Source organism: Artemia sp. Qi Xiang Cuo, chromosome 7, assembly GCF_049724085.1.
Source record: "Artemia sp. Qi Xiang Cuo chromosome 7, ASM4972408v1, whole genome shotgun sequence".
NCBI classification, from domain to species: Eukaryota; Metazoa; Arthropoda; class Branchiopoda; order Anostraca; family Artemiidae; genus Artemia; species Artemia sp. Qi Xiang Cuo.
In genome coordinates, this window is record NC_142800.1 from 80,278,681 (window position 1) to 80,291,559 (window position 12,879).

General features: G+C 37.4%; 1 protein-coding gene across 1 annotated transcript in view; it reads left to right on the top strand.

The window, feature by feature from the left end:
- Nucleotides 1–12,879, top strand: part of LOC148950745 (SANT and BTB domain regulator of class switch recombination) — a 205,171-nt gene that overhangs the window by 56,438 nt on the left and 135,854 nt on the right. The gene's annotated exons all lie outside the window — the stretch shown is intronic.

A 12,879-nucleotide genomic window follows, 5' to 3' on the forward strand; every position in this document is an offset into this window, starting at 1 on the left:
GGCTAGTTTAACCCTCTTTACTCTTAAAAAGTGACCTATAACTTTCATATTCAAATTAAATTATCCCTCTATGAAGTTTATACGAGCATTCCTTTCATAAGAACCATACATGCCCTTAGGGCATAACTTAGAACGCCCTCTCCTGGGCCCTGAGGGGTTCTATGGACACCGGATTTTTTCTTATCCGACCTTTGAACTTTTTTAAATAAAATATCTATCTCAAAATTTTCATCAGATGGGTTTTGAAAAAGAAGGCGTGGGGGGAGGGGGGGGGGGCTAGATGCCCTCGGATCTCTTTTGACAATCAAAAAGTGAGCTTGAACTCTCAATGTCCAATCAAATGAGCCCTCTTTGAAGTTTATACGAGCATCCCTTTCATACGAAAAATATATGCCCCAGGGTATAACTTACAACGCCTGCCCCCGGGCCCTGGGGGGGTGTGACGACACCTGAGTTTTTCTTATCTGACTTTTGAACAATTTTTGACTTAATGGCTATCTCAAAATTTTTATTGGATGTATTTGGGGAAAAAGTGGTGTGGAGGGGGGGCTACTTGCCCTCTCTCTATTTACTATAAAAAAAATGAACTAGAACTTTCAATTTCCAATCAAATGAGCCATCTCTGAAGTATTTACGAGCATCCCTTCAATAAGAACCATATATTCCCCCAGGGCATAACTTGCGACACCTGCCCAGGGGCCCTGGGGGGGCTGTGTCGACCCCTGATTTTTCGCTATGTGGTCTTCGAACTATTTAAAAAAAGCTATCTCAAAGTTCTAATCGGATGGGCTCGAGGAAAAAAGAGCGTGGAGGGGGGGGGGCTATGTGCCCTCCAATCTCTTTTGACTCTTAAAAAGTGAACTAGAACTTTAAATTGCCAATCAAATGAGTCGTCTTTGAAGTTTATACGAGCATCCCTTCCATAAGAACCATATATGCCCCTAGGGCATAACTTACAACGCCTGTCCCCGGGCCCTGGGGGGGTGTGTCGTCACCGGAATTTTTGTTGATATGATATTTGAACTATTTTTAACAAAATAGCTATCTTAAAATTTTTATTGGATGCATTTGGGAAAACAAAGGTTTAGGGGGGGGGGCTGGTTACCCTCCAATATCTTTTGATGCTTAAAAAGTGAACTAGAACTTTCAATTTCCAATCAATTGAGTCCTTTCTGAAGTTTTTAAAATCATTTATTCCATAAGACCCATATATCCCCCAGGGCATAACTTATAACCCTTGCCCCTGAAGACTGTGGGGGGAGTGTCGTGCTCAAACATATAATTTCCCGAACTTTCAACCATGTTGAACAAAATGGCTATATCAAAATTTTGATTGGATGTGTTTGGGGAAATGGTTGATGTGGAAGGGGTATCAGTTGCCTTAGAACCACTTTCGACTATTAAAAAGGGAACTAGTCATATAAATTTCCAATCGAATGAACCCTTTCTGAAGTTTCTAACGAAAAAGCTGTCTATACAAAACCTTATTTGCCCCCAGGGCATAACTTACAACCCTTGCCCTGAGGGTTGTGGGGGAGTTGTCATCCTTAAAGACCTAATTTCTAGAAGTTAAAACTACATTGAATAAAATGGGTATCTGAAAATTTTGATCGGATGTGTTTTGGGAAAAGGTGAGCGTGAGAGGGAGGTCAGTTGCCCTCCAATCACTTTTGACTATTAAAAACGGCACTAGCCCTTTGAATTTACAATCAACTTTTTTTGAAGCTTCTACGACAACGCCTTCTATAAAAACCTTATATGCCCACAGGGCATAACTTACAACCCTTGCCCTGAGGGCTGGGGGTGTTATCCTCAAAGACCTAATTTCCCGAATTTTCAACTACGCTGAACAAACTGGCTATCTCAAAGTTTTGATTGGATGTGTTTTCGGAAATGGTGGACGTGAGAGGGGGGTTAGTTGTCCTCCAATCACTTTCGACTATTAAAAAGGGCACTAGTCCTTTGATTTTCCAATCGAATTTGAAGTTTTTACGACAACGCCTTCTATAAAAAACCTTTTTTGAAGTTTTTACGACAACGCCTTCTATAAAAAACCTTACATGCCCCAAGGGCATAACTTTAAACCCCTGCCCTGAGGGGTGTGGGGGGCTTTCCTCCTCAAAAACATATTTTCTATCTGGAAATCAACTACGCTGAACAAAATGGCTATCTCAAAATTTATATTGGATGTGTTTGGTAGAATGAATGGAGTGGGAGGGGGGAGTCTAGTTGCCCTCCAATCACTTTCGACTATTAAAAAGGGCACTAGCCCTTTGAATTTCCAATCTAATGAGCCTTTTTTAAAGTTTCTATGACAACACTTTCTACAAGAACCTTATACACCCCAAGAGCATAACTTAAAACCCTTGCCGCGAGGGTTGTGGGGGAGTGTCGTCCTCAAAATATATTTTCTATGAGGAAATCAACTACGCTGAACAAAATGGCTATCTCAAAATTTTGATTGGTTGTGTTTGGGGGAATGATGGGTGTGGAGGGGGGGGCTGGTTACCCTCCAATTACTTTCGAATATTAAAAAGGGCACTAGAACTCTCGAATTCCAATCGAATGAGCTCCCTTTGAAGTTTCTACGATGACCCCTTCCATATGAAGTGCCTCTGGAAAAAAATAATAATTATAAGACATTGGAGCCATATGGCCTTTACTATAGGCAACACTCTAGCGTTGCCTATGATTATTATTATTTTAGCACTGAGGCACTTCTATGGAAGTGGTCGCCGTAGAAACTTCAAAGGGGGCTTATTCAATTTGAAATCGAGAGCTCTAGTGCCCTTTTAAAGGGGCAAAAGTGATTGGAAGGCAACTAACACCCCCTCCACACCCACCAGTTCCCCAAACACATCCAATTAAAATTTTAAGAAAGCCATTTTGTTCAACCTAGCCAATTTCCAGATAGAAATTATGTTTTGAGGAGGACACTCCCCCACAGCCCTCAGGGCAAGGGTTGTAAGTTATGCCCTGGGGGCATATAAGGTTTTTATAGAAAGGTTTGTTGTAGAAACTTCAAAAAGGACTCATTCGATTGGAAATTCAAAGTGCTAGTGCCCTTTTTAATAGTCAAAAGCGATTGGAGGGTAACTAACCCCCCTCTCACGCCTACTTTTTCCCCAAACACATCCAATCAAAATTTTGAGATAGCCATTGTGTTCAACGTAGTTGAAAATACAGGGAATTGGGTCTTTGAGGATAACATCCCCCCTCCATAGCTCTCAGGGCAAGGGTTGTAAGTTGTAATCTGGGGGCATATAAGGTCTTGTATAGAAAGCGTTGTCGTAGAAATTTCAGAAAGGGCTCAATCGATTCGAAATTTAAATGGCTAGTTCCCTTTTTCATAGTAAAAAGTGATTGGAAGGCAACTAACACCCCTTCCACGCCCACCATTTCCCCAAATACATCCAATCGAAATTTTGATATTGCGATTTTGTCTAACGTAGTTGAAAGTTCTTGAAATTATATATTTGAGCAGGACACTCTCCCCACAGTCTTTAGGGTTAAGGGTTATAAGTTATGTCCTGGGGGCATATATGGTTCTTGTGGAAGGAATGCTCGTATAAACTTCAGATAGGGTTCATTTGACTGGAAATTGAAAGTTCTAGTTCACTTTTTAAGCGTCAAAAGATATTGGAGGGTAACCAGCTTCACCCCAACCCTTTTTTCCCAAATGTATCCAATATAAATTTTAAGATCGCTATCTTGTTCAAAATATTTCAAAGATCATATAACAAAAATTCCGGTGTTGACACAACCCCCCCCCCAGACCCAGGGGCAAGCGTTGTATGTTAAGCCCTGGGGCCGTATATAATTTTTATAGAAGGGATACTCGTATTAACTTCAAAGAGGGCTCATTTGATTGGAAATTGAAAGTTCTAGTTCACTTTTTAAGAGTCAAAAGAGATTGGAGGGCATCTAGCCGCCCCCCTCCATGACCTTTTTTCCTCAAACCCATCCGATAAGAACTTTGAGATAACTTTTTTTTTTAAATTAGTTCAAAGACTATATAACGAAAACTCCGTGGTCGACACAGCCCTCCAGGGCCTGAAGACAGGTGTTTTCAGTTATGCCCTGGGGGAATACATGGTTCTTATTGAAAGGATGGTCGTAAAACCTTCAGAGACAGCTCATTTGATTGGAAATTGAAAGTTTTAGTTTAGTTTTTTACAGTCAAATGAGATTGGAGGGAACTAGCCCCCCCCTGCGCCCTTTTTTTCCCCAAATGTATCCAAAAAAAATATTGAGATAGCCATTAAGTTAAAAATTACTCAAAAGTCAGATAACAAAAACTCAGGTGTCGTCACAACCCCCCAGGAGCCCGGGGGCCGGAGTTATAAATTGTGCCCTCACACATATATGGTTCTTATGAGAAGGCTGCTTGTATAAAGTTCATAGAGAGCACATTTGATTGGAAATTGAAATTTCAAGCTCACTTTTAATATTCAAAAGAAATCCGAGGGTAGCTAGCCCCCCCCCCTCCCCCACGCCTTCTTTTGCCAAACCCATCTGATGAAAATTTGGAGATAGACATTTTGTTAAAAATAGTTCAAGGGTCGGATAAAAAAAACTCCGGTGTCAATATAACCCCCCAGGGCCCAGGGGATGGCGTTCTAAGTTATGCCCTAAGGGCATGTTTGGTTCTTATGAAAGGGATGCTCGTATAAACATCATAGAGGGCTCATTTGATTTGAAATTGAAGTTCTAGTTCACTTTTGACGAGTCAAGAGAGTTAAGGGCAACTAGCCCCCCCCTCTGGCCCTGTTTTTCCTAAACCCATATGCTACAAATTTTGAGATAGCCAGTTTTTTTGGAAATTGTTTAAAAATTAGATAACAAAAATTCCCCTGGGCCCGGAGGATAGGAGTTGTAAGCGTTGTCCTGGGGTTGTATATGGTTCTTATGAAAGGGATGCTCGTATAAGCTTCAGAGAGGGCTCATTTGAATGGAAATTGAAAGTTCTAGTTCAATTTTTAAGATTCAAAAGATATCCGAGGGCAACTAGCCCCCCTCCCCCCACACCCTTTTTCCCCAAGCCCATCCGATAATTTTTTTATAATAGCCATTTCATTAAAAATATTTCAAAGGTCAGACAAAATATTCCTGTGTCGACGCAACCCCCCCAGGGCCCGGAGGCAGGCGTTATGAATAATGCTCTAGGGGCATATATAGTTCTTATAGAAGGGATGCTCGTATAAACTTCGGAGAGGGCTCATTTGATTGGAAATTGAAAGTTCGTGTTCACTTTTTAAGAGTCAAAAGAGATCGGAACTAGCCCCCCCTTCCTCCACGCCCTAAATGTATCAGATAAAAATTTCGAGATAGACATTTTGTTAAAAATAGTTCAAAGTTCAGAAAACATAAAACTTCGGTGTCGACCCAGCCTGTGCGTGGAGGGGCTCGGGGGTAGGCGTTGTAAGGTATGCTCTGGGGGCATATATGGATCTTATGGAAGGGATACTCGTATTAACTTCAAAGAGGGTTCATTTGATTGGAAATTGAAAGTTCTAGTTCACTTTTTAAGAGTCAGAAGAGATTGGAGGGCATCTAGCCGCCCCCCTCCACGCACAGGAACTTTGAGATAACTTTTTTAAAAATAGTTCAAAGACCATATAATTAAAACTCTGGGGTCGACACAGCTCTACAGGGCCCGAAGATAGGCGTTCTAAGTTATACCCTGGTGGAAGACATGGTTCTTATTGAAGGGATGGTCGTAAAAACTTCAGAGATGGCTCATTTGATTGGAAATTGAAAGTTCTAGTTCAGTTTTTTACAGTAAAAAGAAATTGGAGGGCAGCTAGCCCCCCCCCCGGGCCCCCTTTTCCCTAAATGTATCCAATAAAAATTTTGAGATAGTCATTAGGTTAAAAATTGCTAAAAGTCAGATAAGAAAAACTCAGGTGTCGTCACAAACCCCCAGGGCCAGGGTGTAGGCGTTTTAAGATTTGCCTTGGGGCAAATATGATTCTTATGAAAGGGATGTTCGTATATACTTCAGAGAGGGCTCATTTGATTGGAAATTGAAAGTTCGAGCTCACTTTTTGATAGTCAAAAGAAATCCAAGGGCACCTAGCCCCCCCTCCCCACGCCTTCTTTTTCCAAACCCATCTGATGAAAATTTGGAGATAGGCATTTTGTTAAAAATAGTTCAAAGGTCAGATCAGAAAACCTCGGTGTCAGTACAACCCCCCAGGGCCCAGGAGAAAGCGTTCTAAGTTATGCCCTAAGGGCATGTTTGGTTCTTATGAAAGGGATGCTCGTATAAACTTCATAGAGGGATCAAATGATTTGAAATTGACAGTTCTAGTTCACTTTTTACGAGTCAAGAGAGTCAAGGGTAACTAGCCCCCCCCCCCTTCACGCCCTTTTTTCCCCAAACCCATCCGCTACAAATTTTGAGAAAGCCAGTTTCTTGGAAATTGTTCAAAAATTAGATAACAAAAACTCCTCCCAGGGCCCGGGGGATAGGAGTTGTAAGTGTTGTCCTGGGGGCCTATATGGTTCTTATGAAAGGGATGCTCGTATAAACTTCGGAGAGCTCATTTGATTGGAAATTGAAATTTCTTGTTCACTTTTTAAAAGTCAAAAGAGATCAAAACTAGCCCTCCCTCCTCCACGCCCTAAATGCATCAGATAAAAATTTTGAGATAGATATTTTGTTAAAAATAGTTCAAAGTTCAGATAACAAAAAACTCCGGTGTCGACACAGCCCCCCAGGGCCCGGGGGTAGGCGTTGTAAGTTATGCCCTGGGGGCATATATGGTTGTTATGGAAGGGATGCTCTTGTAAAATTCATAGAGGGCTCATTTGATTGGAAGTTGAGAGTTGTAATTAACTTTTGAGAGTCAAAAGTGATTGGAGGGCAGCTAGCCTCCTCTCACACTCAATTTTTTTCCCAGAGGCACTTCATATAGAAGGGATCGTCCTATAAACTTCAAAGGGGGCTCATTCGATTGGAAATCGAGAGTTCTAGTGCCCTTTTTAAGAGTCAAAAGTGATCGGAAAGCAACATGTATCCAGAGTTGTTAATTAACCAGACTTTTTCAAAGAGAAGAAAAATTTTTCTAGAGATTTCTAAGTAAGTCTTGGAGACAACTTGGGAGAAGGATGTTTTTTGGTCCTTACCATATGTACCCGGGCTAAGTGAAAAAATTAAAAGAATTTTACAACGCAGCGGTCTAAGGGTAGCTTTAAAGAGTAATATTACTTTGGGTAGTTTTCTAAATTCTGGGAAGGATCTAATTTTATTGGGGGAACAAATTGGGTTTTATCAGATCCCATGTACTTTCGGAAGCTCATATGTGGGACGTACTAACAAGAGTTTGGAAATGAGATTATTACAACAAAAAGATTCTATTTCTTCAGCTTTAAAGCAAGATTCTAAGTCTGAAGATTTTACTTCAGCCCTTTCAGTACATGTTTTCAATTTTCCAGACCATTTTATTTTGTTCGAGAATGTCTCTTTCATTTCTAGTGATCGGGGTTTAAAGCAAAATTTTCATGAAACACTTGAAATAAAGAAAATCTTATTCAAGAATATTGCTTTGAATCGGGATACAGGTGAATTTGGGCTGAACTCTATCTATGATAATTTATTAAAATCTGACAGAGTAAAGTTCAATTCACCCAATGTAGTTGACCTTTGTCCAAATGTTATATCATTGAATGCTAATGAACCGAATCCAAGAAGGTCAAAGAGACTAGCTTCCGCCTTTGCGTTGAAAAGAATTAGAGATTTAAAAAATATATAGTTTTATTTGATTTCGTATATAAACTTTTGTTTTAAATTGTTTTAGTTTAGTTTTATTACTGATGACGGTCACTGTATACCTGACCAAAATATCTGGTATTTTTTGTGAATTTTCTATACAAATTCTATTAAAAAGGATTTTATACCTATTTTGATCTTTTACTTTATCGTCATGGAAAAACAGTGTGGTCTCCGAAATTTTCTACGTCATATTTATGAGGATGATTTGACCAAAAATGTGTATAAATACATAAACACTCAGAAAAAACATGCAAATGCTATCAAACAACAGGATTTTCTTCTACGATGTAAGAAGATGAGAATAGTGCCACCTTTACTAAGATTGAATTTACATTTGGTCACTTTCAAGGAAGAAAAGTTTGAACGAAGCTTACTTTCAAGACTTTAAATCACATTGTTAAAGATAAAAGTCGAAAAAGAGCTTTATTAGTAAGAGATAAACTTTCCCTGGAAAATATTATATAAAAAAAGGTTAGTTTAAGTGACTTCTGTTTTATTCAACAAACAGGAAAAATCACTTCAATCATGACTTTCGCCTTTCCAGAGAAAGATTGCTAAAAAAGTTTTCGAAATTATTAACAAATATTGCGGTAATACCTTCGTCAATTCTTGGACCAGGTGTGGTTAATTTTTCATCAAGAACTTAACGATACAAGAACAATCAGTTCTTGAAAAGTGTCCGAAATTTAGTTTTAAACCGGATAAAGTCCCCATGGAAGACATTATCTCTTCAATAGAAACATCTTTGCATAAAAACGCAAATCTAATAAAAAATGTCAGCTTAGTAAGAGCTTCTACCGTAAAAACCCTGTCTTATTTTGTATTGAAACCGGAATTTCTTAGTACGACCATCAAAGACATAAGAATTCTTGAAAACTTGAAAAAGGATGGTTCAATTACCATTACAAAAGCAGATAAGAGTAACAGTTATTTGTCATGAATACTGAGGACTAGTAATCAAGATTAAGAAGTTTACTAAATGATGAAAAAACATACAATAAGCTATCGTATAATCCAACAGACTCTTTCACAAACAAGTTTAGGAAAGAATTAAAGTGTCTAAATGATGAAGAAAAAATTACAAATGCCTGCTACGCAGTTCCTTGTGACCTAAATTATATGGACTTCCTAAAATTCATAAGCCTAACCTACCACTACGACCAATTGTGTCAAGTACAAGGTCACCAACAAGTGTTTTGAGCAAGTGGTTAGTGTCAATCTGTAGACCACTTTTATCTACACAAATTTCGTATATTAAGAATTCTTCGAATTTGGTTGAAAAACTGAAAAAAGTAGAGATTTCTTCGAGTTCTTTGCTTTTGCCATTTTATTTTGTTCGAGAATGTCTCTTTGATTTCTAGGGATCGGGGTTTAAAGCAAAATTTTCGCGAAACTCTTGAAATAAAGAAAATCTTATTCAAGAATATTGCTTTGAATCGGGATGCAGGTGAATTTGGACTGAACTCTATCTATGATAATTTATTAAAATCTGACAGAGTAAAGTTCAAATCACCCAATGTAGTTGACCTCTGTCCAAGTGTTGTACCATTGAAAGCTAATGAATCGAATCCAAGAAGGTCAAAGAAGCTAGCTTCCGCCTTTGCTTTGAAAAGAATTAGAGATTTAAACAATATGTAGTTTTATTTGATTTAGTATATAAACTTTTGTTTTAAATTATTTAGTTTAGTTTTACGTCTTATTTCGGTCACTTTATATGTGACTGAATCATCTGGTATTTTTTGTGAATTTTCTATACACAATCTACTAAAACGGACTTTATCCCTATTTAGAGCTTTTATTTTATTGTCATGTAAAGGCAGTGTGGGCTCCAAGATTATCTACGGCATATATGGTTCTCATGGAAGGTATGCTCGTATAAACTTCGGAGAGGGCTCGTATGATTGGAAATTGAAAGTTCTCGTTCACTTTTTAAGAGTCAAAAGAGATTGGAGGGCAACTAGCCCTCCCCTCCACACCCTATTTTCCTCAAACCCATCCGATAAGAACTTTGAGAGAGTGATTTTTTTCAAAACAGTTCAAAAGTCAGATAACAAAAACTCCGGTGTTGACATATCCCCCCAGGGCCCGGGAGGCAGGCATTGTAAGCTCTGTCCTGGGGCCGTATGTGGTTCTTATGAAAGGGATGCTCGTATAAACTTAAGAGAGGGTTCATTTGAATGGAAATTAAAAGTTGTAGTTCATTTCCTCAGAGTGAAAAAAGATCGGAGGGTAAATAGCCCCTCCCGCCCTCCACGCCTTTGGGTTTATCGGATAGATAAACCCATCCGATAAAAATTTGAGGGGACCATTTTGTTAAAAATAGTTCAACCATCAGATATTTAAACTCCAGGGTCGACACAACCCCCTAGGGCCCAGGGACAGGCGTTGTAAGCTATACTCTAGGGATATATATGGTTCTTATAGAAGGGACACTCGTATAAACTTCAGAGAGGGCTCATTTGATTGAAAATAGAAAGCTCTAGTTCACTTTTCAAGAGTCAAAAGAGACCTAAGCTTAATTAGCCCACCCCAACGCCCTTTTTTCCCAAGCCTATCAGAAAAAAATTTTGAGATAGCCATTTTGTTAAAAATTGTTCAAACATCAGATAATAAAAACTCCGGGGTTGACACAAACCCATTTTTTCACTTTGATGTTGTTACTTTGATACCAGTTTTTTATCCTTTGATAAATATTTGATTTTTATTTTAAAGTTCTATTTTGAAATAAGGAATTTAAAAAAACTTGAAACTTTTCGCAATCAAAAACGAACAAAAATTAATTAAAAAAACTTTCCTAAAAATAAGTTTTTAAAAGAAAAGTAAAGAACATTTTGAATTTAATATCAGCATATAAAAATAATTTCCAAAATTCAAACTTAAATTCACTAGAAATTAATATTGGAGAACAAATAGAACCCAAAACGAGCAAAAATCAAATAAACAATCATAGCAAAAACATCGAACAAGTAATAATATTATTGAATAAATGGATCTTAAAGCGAGTAATGCTTAGATTGAATATGAAATCAAGCTTAAAACGAAAAAAAATATTTTCCTATTGAAGTATAAATACACAATAAATATTAATGAAAATTAATAAATAAATCTTAAAACGAGTGAAACTTAAATTTAATATGCAAATCAAGCTTGAAACGAACGAAAATCACTACAAACAAGGTTTGGGTATGACCCCCTTCTCTCACTGTAAAGGTCAATACCTGCAGCGTAATTGGCGCTTTACTGAAGAACGTCAGCGTCTTGAACAGTCTTCTGAGGTGTAAGCACTATGAGACTGAACATTTGCTTTATAATGATATTTATCACTGAAATATCCATCATTTCAAGGAATTATATTCCTGTAATTTTATTTTTATGTCAATATTGCAAGAACTGGAAAGGAAAATATTTGTAATATAATTCGTTTTCATTTAAGCGTCAATGATGCAGTTGACTTTTGGTTTTTATTTACAGTTAAGAAAGGAGGCAGTGTCCAAACACTTGTTTGTAGTGAAACTATATTCGTCTTGAACAACTTTAAAAAGAGCTAGTAAATTAAACTGATCAGTTCCAAATGTTATTATAATTTTAATGTTTATTTTCAATATTAAGTACAAAAGAAAATATTTGTCATAAAATTGGTTTTCAGTAAAGCGCCAATGACGCAGTAGGTTTTAGACTTATACAGTGAGAGAAGGAGGTCTTACCTAAACTCTTGTTTGTAGTGATTTTTGTTCGTTTCAAGCTTGATTTGCATATTTAATTTTAGTTCCACTCGTTTTAAGATTTATTTATTAATTTACATTAATATCTATTGTATGTTTGTTTGCCTTGACTGTTTATTTAATTTCTGTTCGTTTTAAGTTTCATTTATACTTCAAGAGGAAAATTTTTTTTTCGTTTTAAGCTTGATTTTCATGTTCAATCTAAGCATTACTCGCTTTAAGATCTATTTATTCATTTATATTATTACTTGTTGTAGGTTTTTGCTATGAATGTTTATTTAATTTCAGTTCGTTTTGGGTTTCATTTATTCTTTAATAGTAATTTCTGGTCGTTTTGAGTTTGAATTTTAGAAGGTATTTGTATCTGCTGAGCTTACGTTTTAAAATTGCCTTTACTTTTCTTTGAAAAACTTATTTTTCGGAAAGTTATTTTTTTAATTAATGTTAAAGTAAAAGCAATAATAGAGAAGCGTTTCTTAGATTATCTACAGTGTCTTGAGGATGAGAAGGGACTATGGCCAGTAGGGACCAGAAAGTCCCTAATTTCTGCATGTGCCTGAGTTGGCATAATAATTTATTTTGCTGTTAAGAATGTTGTTCTTGTTACAAGACAGTCCTGAGGGGATTTTATCCTCTCAAATGGGCCCCATTTTCACGAAAGTTTCTTCATTTTTATGATTGACGAGCCAAAATGGGTCAATGGTCCCAAGTCAAATGAAAACCACCAAGGGAAAAATGAAAAACGAGCAATAAAATACCAAAAAGGCAAAGGTATACTAAAGAAATTTATCTGTTTCTATGGATGCTTCAATTATGTAAGTGTATCTTAGTTTTGGCAAGATTTTTAAAGAAACTAAATTTCATCTGTGTGTGGGGGGGGGGCAAACTGGGATATCGAAGGGGCAGTTGTCCCCGTCCCTATAGTACATTACACCCCTGTAGAGCAAAGTGGACCCTTGGCCTCTCCAATTCCCCTGTGTTCTCTCAACCCTTTTTTGTCTTGTAGAATTGCATTTTTGCAGAAATCAAGTATTCTCTATAGTGTAATCATGCAAGGATATTCAATTTATATAATTGGAAGAATGAAGTGAGCCCATATGCCTTCCAGCACCCCCATTCCTCCCATTACCTTTATTACAATAAAGAAGAAGATTGTTTGAAAAACTCGCTGCTGGAATGGGATTTGAACCCAAGATTTCCTAGTTACTGGTCAGGGCTTCTAATACCGAACCGACATAAACGAACACCTGATGGTACTTTCATAATATTTTAATTTAAACTTTACCTTTCCATTCAAAGCAAATACTATTTCAAGATTACTGAAACATTGGAATGTAGAATAACTTTAAGGTTTTCAGCTTCTTGTAGATCGCCGTCAAA